At 27.2% G+C, this 9625-nt stretch overlaps 2 long non-coding RNA genes across 2 annotated transcripts; both read left to right on the top strand.

Moving 5' to 3' along the window:
- Window positions 1-790: 790 nt before the first annotated feature.
- Window positions 791-1617, top strand: LOC128293688 (uncharacterized). The gene is made up of 2 exons (XR_008283857.1): window positions 791-930; window positions 1377-1617. It is a non-coding gene; the product is annotated as an uncharacterized LOC128293688 (long non-coding RNA).
- A 5314-nt stretch (window positions 1618-6931) lies between these two features.
- LOC128293689 (uncharacterized) lies at window positions 6932-7955 on the top strand. Its single transcript, XR_008283858.1, has 2 exons — window positions 6932-6976; window positions 7665-7955. It is a non-coding gene; the product is annotated as an uncharacterized LOC128293689 (long non-coding RNA).
- The last annotated feature ends 1670 nt before the right edge of the window (window positions 7956-9625 follow it).

Below are 9625 nucleotides of genomic sequence, written 5' to 3'. Positions count from 1 at the left end.
TTTGTAAATACATCTAACAGTTAACTTGTAATCAGTTATTCTTATTGAACTTCTGGTTCAAATTACTCCCGCCTAACTCATTACAAGTTATTATTTCCGTAATGACCCAAAATTCACTAGCACTGAAAAAGTGAGTTATAGGGCTTCCGCCTTAGTGAAATAAGTTCGAAAATACTTATTAGAAATATTTATGAGTTTAGTAGCGTGTCTAATTAGGTTTTAATTAAGTGAATTTAGCTTAATTTAGAGAAATTAGTAAAAGAACTAAATTGAATAAGGGTAAAAGTTTAATTCTAAAGTAATAGAAAATAAAAGGATTAAAATGGAAATTAAACCATTTACAAAAGATTAGGCGCCATATGCATTAAAAAATCTAAGATATTATTATTATTATTAATTATTAGTATGGTTTTATATTATTATTATTATTATTATTATTATTATTATTATTATTATTAATAAGTTAAAGATATTTATTAATTAAATAATTAATTTATGAAATTTTTGTTTGACAAACAAATAGAATAATGACAATTGTAATAAAAATATTGGTACATTTGTAATAAATAGATACATGTACATTTGTAATGAAATAATTAAGTTAATTAATATTAAAGTAAAAGATATTTTTAATTAAATAATTAAATTATTAAATACTTGTGTGAAAAAATAAAATAAAATAAATGGTGACAAATGTATGGTATTGATGGTGTACACTTGTGTGTATATAATTAAATGCTTAATAGATATTTAAAATAAAAATATTAAAATATATGTTAATTAAGTAAATAAAAGAATAAAAGAATAAAAGAATGAAATAAAAAGAAACAAAGAAAAGAAAGAACAGAGACATTCGAAACAGAGCAGGAAGAAAAGGGAAAAGAAAAGAAAAAGGAAAAACTAAGAGTTTAAGGTTTAAAGCTTTGATTGGTAAGTATTTAAGTCCTTTCTATTTAATTTTGAGGTTTTAGAAGTCTTAAAACAAGGTTTTGATGAAATTAATTTGATAGTTTGAAAGTTTAAAAGCTTTTAAACAAAGTTCATGTTGAAGAAAAAGAAGAATTAGGGATTTAATTGAATGAAATTTAAGTTAGAAATTGAAAAGGGATTAAATTGTAAAAGAAGCTATAAATTTTGTGTTTTAGGAAATTAAATTGAAAGAAATTTTAAATTAGGGTTTTATAATGAACATTAGATTGTTAGGGTGAACATGGAAGGAAATTGAGTAGAAATGAAGTATAAATTAAGTTAAACAAATAAAAGAGTTAATTAGGATTAAATGAGAATTAGGGAATAAATTGAATAAAAATTCAATTAATTATTAAATTAATGCTGTAATTAATAATGTAAATTGTTATTATTATTATTTTTCGTAGCTAATAAGGAAAACGAGGCATCGGCATCCAAAGGAAAAGAAAAGATCGTTGAGGAGTAAACTCGTGTTTCGGGTTTGTATTACTATAACTCAAACTATTTATTAAATGTATATTGAATTTATAGTTATAGAATAATTAAGATAAGGTAAGTATTATATTTAAATTTAAATATAAGTATGTGTGAAAATTAAATTGTATATGAATTAAGATAATAAATATTTGAATTGATTGAGTATTGAAATTTTTTGTGTAAATGAAATTGAAATTAGAAAAGTAAAATAATACCCTATTAACTTGTCGGACTAGATTTGATACAATGGCATGCCATTGGATTTGTGATGTGATGAGGAGATTGTAGTTTGGCTGAGAAGATGTTTCTGTTATTATATACTTCGGTTTATCCGAAGAGGCAATTAATGCCTTACTGGTGTGTTATGGAGGATTTATAATATTCCGGGTGTGTTTGGGTTTGATATTCTGGTGTGTTTGGGTGGAATCCGCGTATCTGTCAAAGTCCGAGCCTTGTTAATAGGGTAAATAATTGAAATGAAATTTTGAAAATGAGATTATTTGTTTTGGCACTATTGAAAAGTATAAGAAAAAAAAACTAAATTATGAATTGAGTTGGTATGAGAAAAAAATTAAATTACGAAAAAAAAATTCCGGAGAATTTGAACAAGTTCCGTTTCATTTTTAAATTTACGTTTTGGCTTCGAGCGTCTATTATTAGGACTTAACTATTATATTAGACTATGAATATTATTTATTTGTGAATTATTTTGTAAGTTGTCTGATATGTCTGGTAATGCCTCGTAACTCTATTTCGACGACGGTTTGGGGTTAAAGGGGTGTTACAATTTCTCTCCCCCTAATGTTAGGAAAACTATCGAATCAAAATTGTAATCACAAATCATGTCATAATTGAATCTCGAATACATTCAAAACATTTAATAATATAAAGAAACTTGTAATTAATATATATTCCCAACTTTCTTTGAGGATTCACTCATCTTTGTGCATTGTGGTGGAGCAATTGGAACATATACACATATACAAAAATTTAAAGATGAGAAATATTTAGCTCTTGATCAAAAACCAATTGTAATGGGGAGTTTTATAACTTATTGGCTTAATATATACAACACGTAAATCAACATAATCTTATGTTGAAATAGGAAGTTTAGTTCTCATAAGTAATGGTTTAGACATTAATCAGAGGTGTTCAATCAATAATTTCTCTAAACCGTTATGCGCAAATTTTTACACAAGTTTTTTAAACTCAATCAATAAAAGATTAAGATATAAACTCATCAGTATTAGCAAGATGAATTGTCTTAATTGCATAATCTGAAATTAATTATTTAAACAATCAATCTCGCAAACGACAGGTTACAAATTAAAAACACATATATGGTTATTTTGTAGATGCATCTACCAAAATTATATAATATCAAAATCATCCACATGGTAGATGAATGAGCTTATATTCATTTTAGAAATGCAAGACATTAAATCTCAATTTTAGCTAGTGAGTTTCTAATAATCAATTTTCATTGAGAATAAGCAACATATAAAATTCTTTTAAATTAAAGAATCTTCTGGTTCTTTAATGGATGTCCATATGATATCTCAATTAATTTTCACATCATATACGATCCAAAATGGTCTAACTGGTCACGCCAAGTAGTAAATGCATTTGTATTAGTAAACTTCTAATTTACTTTAACATGTATTTTAATTGTACTAATTTGTAAATTGATAATTTTATTATCATTCCTTTTAATTTGTATCCACATATAAGTACAATTGTGACATTTACTACTGGAAATGTCTAAATCAATGTGAAGTCTATAATGTCACCAAGTCAATAAATATAATTTTCAAATAATTATATGCAATATTCGCTTAAGAGAATATGTCAAAATCTTCAAATGCCCAAAAATCTATTAATAGCAAACTTTGAGAGTGGATCTTATTTTTCCAGGTGTACAATAGGTACATAACCAATGACTTCTCATACATAAGTTTTCTCTCTTACAAGTTCTCATCAGTAATATTTTACCACGTAATTTTAATTGAGAACTTATTCTAAATACTGTAGAGTTATACTCACAGTTTAAAAAAAAAACCTGCAACTTTAGGTGCATCAAATCATAATAAGTTTTAGATAGAATTATCATATTCTATCGCCCATAAGTAGATCTTTTACAGTCAAAATATTTTGCTTTCAACTCTTTAATAGGGATGATGACAAAAGAATATAACAAAGATTATAAAATAAATATAAATTAATAACTCAATCCCCTTTTTATTTATATGAGATATAATATTTTTCTCATTCACAATCTCAATATGAGATCCATTACAAATAACTTTTAAAAGTAATGTATTAACCATCACAAATTTTGTGCTTATTAGATAGTGATATATAAGCTCTCCTGGAGCTTTCAACTAATTTTGTACTATCAAATATTGAAATAATATTTGTTTGTTTTAGTACCAAATAAGATAAATATTTTCTGTCTGTAATGATAGAATTCATTACTAAATTTTTATATCTCCCTCAAAGAATATTAACAGAAACAAAATATTTGGGCATACACCACATATGCCAATAATCTTTTTATATCACATTGATAACAAAAGTTATCTTTACCCTTTGAAAAGTTATCTTGAGAACTCTCATTGTTCTGTTATTTATGACTATGTTCCCACTTTTAGTGGTTCATGAGTATATCTTTTATTTTCTTTATGTTTACATTCACTTCGAGGAATGCAATAGATTTACTAGGACGAACTTATAAACGTCCCAATAGATTCTTTATTTCATAATCACCATCGCAAACATGCATGGATTTTAAATTAAAATCTATCTATTCATGTTGTCATGATTAGTCTCCAATTATAATAAATATGATATAATAAATAAATCATAGTAAAATATACTTGGAAACCTTTAACACCATCGTCATCACCTTAACTATTATCACAAGCACTATTACAAATAGTAAAACAACTTTGTTTTTGTAATAACATTTATAATCTAATAGTAAAATTATTAAATAAATAATCAAAATTTTCATATACGATGTTTGAAAATTATCTGATATACATTGTATCAAATTTCAATACCACATATATTATAAAATCTTATCTTAATATAATAAAATATTTATAAGTTCAATTTAAAAGATATCATACAATCATTCAACATTAGCAAGTTAATAAGACTCAATAGATCCTATCAAATTTCCCTTTAATCAACAATGGTAGGTTAATAACACTTTCCACCATAATTAAAATTTCAAGAATATTTAATAACAAGAATTTAATAATCAAAATATCTAAATATTATGCATAATATAACTTAATTAAAAAAATAAAAAGAATGATTTACCAAAATAATAATATAAAAACATACCATATTAAGAGCTATTGGCAATCATCCATATTTTGGAAAGACAAAGATATGGGTATCAAAATGTTGGTACTAGAAATCTGAGATTTAAGGCATCAAAAGTTGGATTGAGATTTGGCATAAGATATTTGCAAGATTTTGGGTACCCAATTGTATAGTGACTTAGCAAGTTGGTCCCTGAACCTCAACTATAAATAGTCCTAACCATTTCTCATTTGAATCATATCCCACATTTGTTATTCTCTACCTAAGGCATTGTTTTCTCTCCCTATTTGTAAATTTTCACTTATATTTTGGAGTGAAATATATTTGGTAGTGCCCGAGGACTCAAGCAAAATTTGCTGAACCTCGTTAAAATTCTGGTGTTCTTTATTGTTTAATTTGCATATTTTGTGAGTGTGATTGTAGTGATTTATTGTGCTATTAAATTACGATAGAGGGATATTCTGGCTAGGAAAGACCTGGTACTTAAGCGATCCTTATGATCCACCTCTCTTTTTTGGGAATTGAACTTAGTATGATTTTTTAGTACAATAATTTTACTCTTTTACACGCTTCACACAACAAGAGCAAACATATCTAATCAACAATTATGTCTTTTACATAAAAAAACATTAACCTAGACAGGCAAAAATCAAATACTATCAGAACGTGAAACTTATGTCAAATAAAAATTAATAGTAGTCATATCTTAATTGAAAAAGAAAATATGGTCGAAATATAGAAGTTTCTTACTAAATCTATACTTTACCATGCTTGTACAATAAATAAAAAATTGAGAATAAGAACCATGATCAATTCTGAGATTGAATCTTACTTCTCGATTTCATATAGATAATAGTATCAAATCTTTCACCATCATTAAGAACAAAAAGTAAAATAAGTTAATCAAAATAATAATAATGTACAATGGAAGAAGAATGAAAAATAATAATCAGATATGAAACATTAAATAAAAGAAACTTCCTATAAAAACTTTGCAACTTGCTGTCAAAGATTTTGAAAATCATGAATGATACATTTGATTGTTGATAAAAAGGAACTATCACTTTGAGTAAGATCGTGCCGATAACGTATTATAAAATAAAGAAAGATGGAAAGAATAAAGAACAAAGAAAATATAAAAATAATAGAGAATGTATTTTATTAATTAAGGGATGATCACAATGCTTCATCGTAGTCTCTATTTATAGGCATAAGAAATAGAGATCTAATTCTAATAACTATTAGAATTTAAAGTACATTAAAATTTTATCTTGATCATGATGAACATCTACTTAATAAGATATTCATAATAATATATTTTTAAAATTATAAAATATTTTAAAATTACAAGTATGAGAAACTTTAAAAATAAAAATTTTAAAAAATTGTTTGAAAATTTTATGAAAAATTTTAACTTTTTAAGTTTCGCATGCTTATAATTTTAAAAATAGCTTTTATAATTTTCAAAAATAGTTTATGATTATTTTAATTTTTTAATAATTTTCTATGTTTTAAGATTTTTTTAATTTTTTTAGGATTTTTAATGATTTTTATAATTTTATGATATTTTGTAAAGATTTAATTTTTTTTACTTTAATTGACCCATGACAACATTTCATTGGTTGATTTAATCTTTTGACAAAAATATATATAAATGGATAATGAGGTATATAGAATGAAAGTACAGGGATAAACTTAATTAAAAAATATAAATACCAAAGTGATAATTTAATTGTAGTATAAAGGCCAAAAGAGGTATTAAGCCTTCTTCATTCTTCAATCCAAAGAGTGGTTTCTTTGGCGAAGCGCCTTTTATATTGAAAGGAAAATTGCATTCTTACATTGTTAGGCAATCCTTCTGAAACAATTCTATGAATGGATGAACCCCGAAAGTCCACACAATAAATTTAAAGAAATACATCTGTTTTCTGAAAATAATAACAAATTCGATGTTATAGATATCAAACGATAATTTATGTATCCTACGGCTAAAAACGAATAAGGTATTAATTATTAGAAAAATAATAGTACACTAATTTATCTTCGAGAAAATATTTGGACTTAAGTCGATCAGTGCATTCTCTAGTTGTTTATACCTTCCTTGCATCTTTGTTTCGACAGATGCCTCTTCTTTTACGAAGAGGACAAGCAGCATCCAAGATAATCTTCTCAAGCATGATGACATTCTTCGGAATTGGTATGGTAACAATAAGGAAAGATGGGATGGTTCAATTATATGAATTGGTCACTAAGCTTATACTATTTGTTGGTATGTTACAAATGAAATCTTATTGTTGAGTGGCATGAATGGTAAGTTTAATTGCATATGTAGTGAATTGATGTGCAAAATGGTTATATGCATGTTTCATATGGTAATGGAAGCTTTTGACATGAAATTGTATATGAAATTATTATAATTTGAACTTAAATTGATTGTATGCATTTGATTTAAGCTTGTGTTATATTGACTTGAATCATAGAAATATCACTAAGTTTTATCGCTTAACATACGATTTGTTTATTTCCTGCGCAAGTATAGGTAAATCTTAAAGTCCCGATACGTGATCCAGCATCCTGCCAGTGATCCTCGAATTAACAATGTTTGTATAGTCCCCTCTTGTTTAATATATTGCATGTACTTAGGTTAAGTCGGTTTCCATATAAGTTCTGAACATATTCATATTTGAAATTAAAAATGGTAACTTGAAAATGGGCAAATGGTTGGCTTCTATATTTGTATTTGGCACCTAGTTGGAATGCATGAGAGGTTACAATACATGCAACTTATATGTGAATATATATGTCAATTTGTGAATGTTGGAGATTGCCGTAAGTGTCTAAATTAGAATGGGTGTTTATGTAATATAAATGAAATTGTTTTCTAGGTGGTGCAAGTTGGTATCATTTTGGACCATTTGCAAACAGACGATCACGTTGCGACAAGACAAATCAGTAAGTTGCGTCGCGATAAGGAACCCTTGAAATCGAGACGTCAATCCAATATTTTGCAAATTTTACAATTTAGTCCTAATTTGACCTCGAGTTAGCAAAAGAGTTTTCATAACCTCATATAAGACTCGAAATGATTATATATCATACTATGATTGTGTAATATATTTATTTGCAGGTTTAAATGGTTACATTATGTATTTAATTGATCGTATTTGCTTCGACAACGGATGTGATATCCTGTAGCTCAAACCTGACGGTCGAGTCGAGTATGGAGTGTTACATTAGCCACTAAAACGTCCCGCTTAATGAAAAAAATTGTGATAAGTGTGAGGTTTGAAGTTGAATGGAAGGAGGTGAAATCGATTCACGGCCTCGACTGGCACAATAGATTGTAAATATTCAAAATGACTCCAAATGGGAAGCAAATCTTTGCTAAGGCGGTGAAGGCAAGTTTGCATTCGGTAGTGATCGGAGGATGATCCAACAAGATTTTCTAAGTAAATAGTAAATGATATAGATGGATAAATGATAAAGATAAAACCTTTAAGTGTAAGTACAAAAGTTGAATTAATCAATAGCAGCTCCAAATAAATGACAAGATTTCAGTATTATATTCACGTATCCAGCCCTTTCTAAATCTAAAATTTTCTTCAACTTGCAAACCCAATACTCATATACCTTCTCCCAAAGCTTAAGCAATGCCTGTGAACCATCAAAGTGCAAACACGGATAGGAAGTCCAAAGCTTTTGCCATCGACGTGAAATTACACTAGTTTTTGCTGCTTCTTTCATTGTCATGCGAGACAGAATCGAAATTGAAATCAAAATCTCATTTGGTAGCTCACTTATTCTTATCTTGATCAACAATATCTGTCTTGTGGTCCATTACATCAACCAAAGGAAAAGTGACAAAAAATCGTAAGTATTGGGTATGAGGGAAGGAACAACTAGATTTAGGGAAAAAAACATAGAAATTGTAATAGGTACAAACTAAAAATGGGATCAGTGGTGAATACATCCCAATTCAGAAAAATAATGCAATAGCTTGAGTTTTTTTCCCTGTACACGGACCGACTTTTCGAGCAAATCTTTCCATCTCAAGTTCCGAAATTGATTGAAAATCTGTTTTTGTTTTAATAATTAGTAAGACTTAGTGCATAAACAACCAGCAGAGTGTGTGCTTTAGAACGGCATGAACTAATCAAGCCAACTTTGCCATCCCTACAGAAAATAACATAAACATACCTGTAATGAAAGCCCTTTAAAGCCCTTTTCTTTTTTGGTTATCAATTGCAAATTAACGTTTATGAGTGCAAGATATGTTTTTAAAATAAAAGATTGACCTTAGTGTTATAATTTCATTTCTCAGTTCTGCCAACTATTTAAATAAACTAACGCGATTTGTTAGAAGTCTTTATTTGTGTAACAGTTGAAAACTATAGGGGCCAATATGATAAACAAAATAAGTTCAGGGACTAATATGAGAAAACATGCCAAGTTTATGGGCTAATCAATATATTATGCCATTCTTTTACCATCTTCAACACTTATGAATAGCTTTTTATTTTAATTTTTATTTCAAGCACGCTCTATTAAAGAAAAAAAAGTGAATTTTAATTTTCATCGCTTTGACTTTTCTCCCTTTGTAGTTAAAGAATTTATAGCCGGGGTGTGAAGAAATTCTTGAATTTTCTTTTCATGTTTTAAACTTTTTTTTTTAAAAAAAATTAATTTTTATGGTCATCTTTTTGTGCTGTGGTGGGAGGGCCCTTTTCTTGTTGAATTTTGTTTTACTTTTTTTTTTCTTTCTTTCGGTTTATGGATCTCTTAATATTTCATAAATGCGTTAACAATTATTTTTTTATTTTAGTTCTTATAGAAAATTTCCCAAAAT

The sequence above is a fragment of the Gossypium arboreum genome, chromosome 6 (assembly GCF_025698485.1).
Source record: "Gossypium arboreum isolate Shixiya-1 chromosome 6, ASM2569848v2, whole genome shotgun sequence".
NCBI classification, from domain to species: Eukaryota; Viridiplantae; Streptophyta; class Magnoliopsida; order Malvales; family Malvaceae; genus Gossypium; species Gossypium arboreum.
Note: the sequence above shows the minus strand (reverse complement) of the source record. Positions and strands in the feature narration are given on the sequence as shown.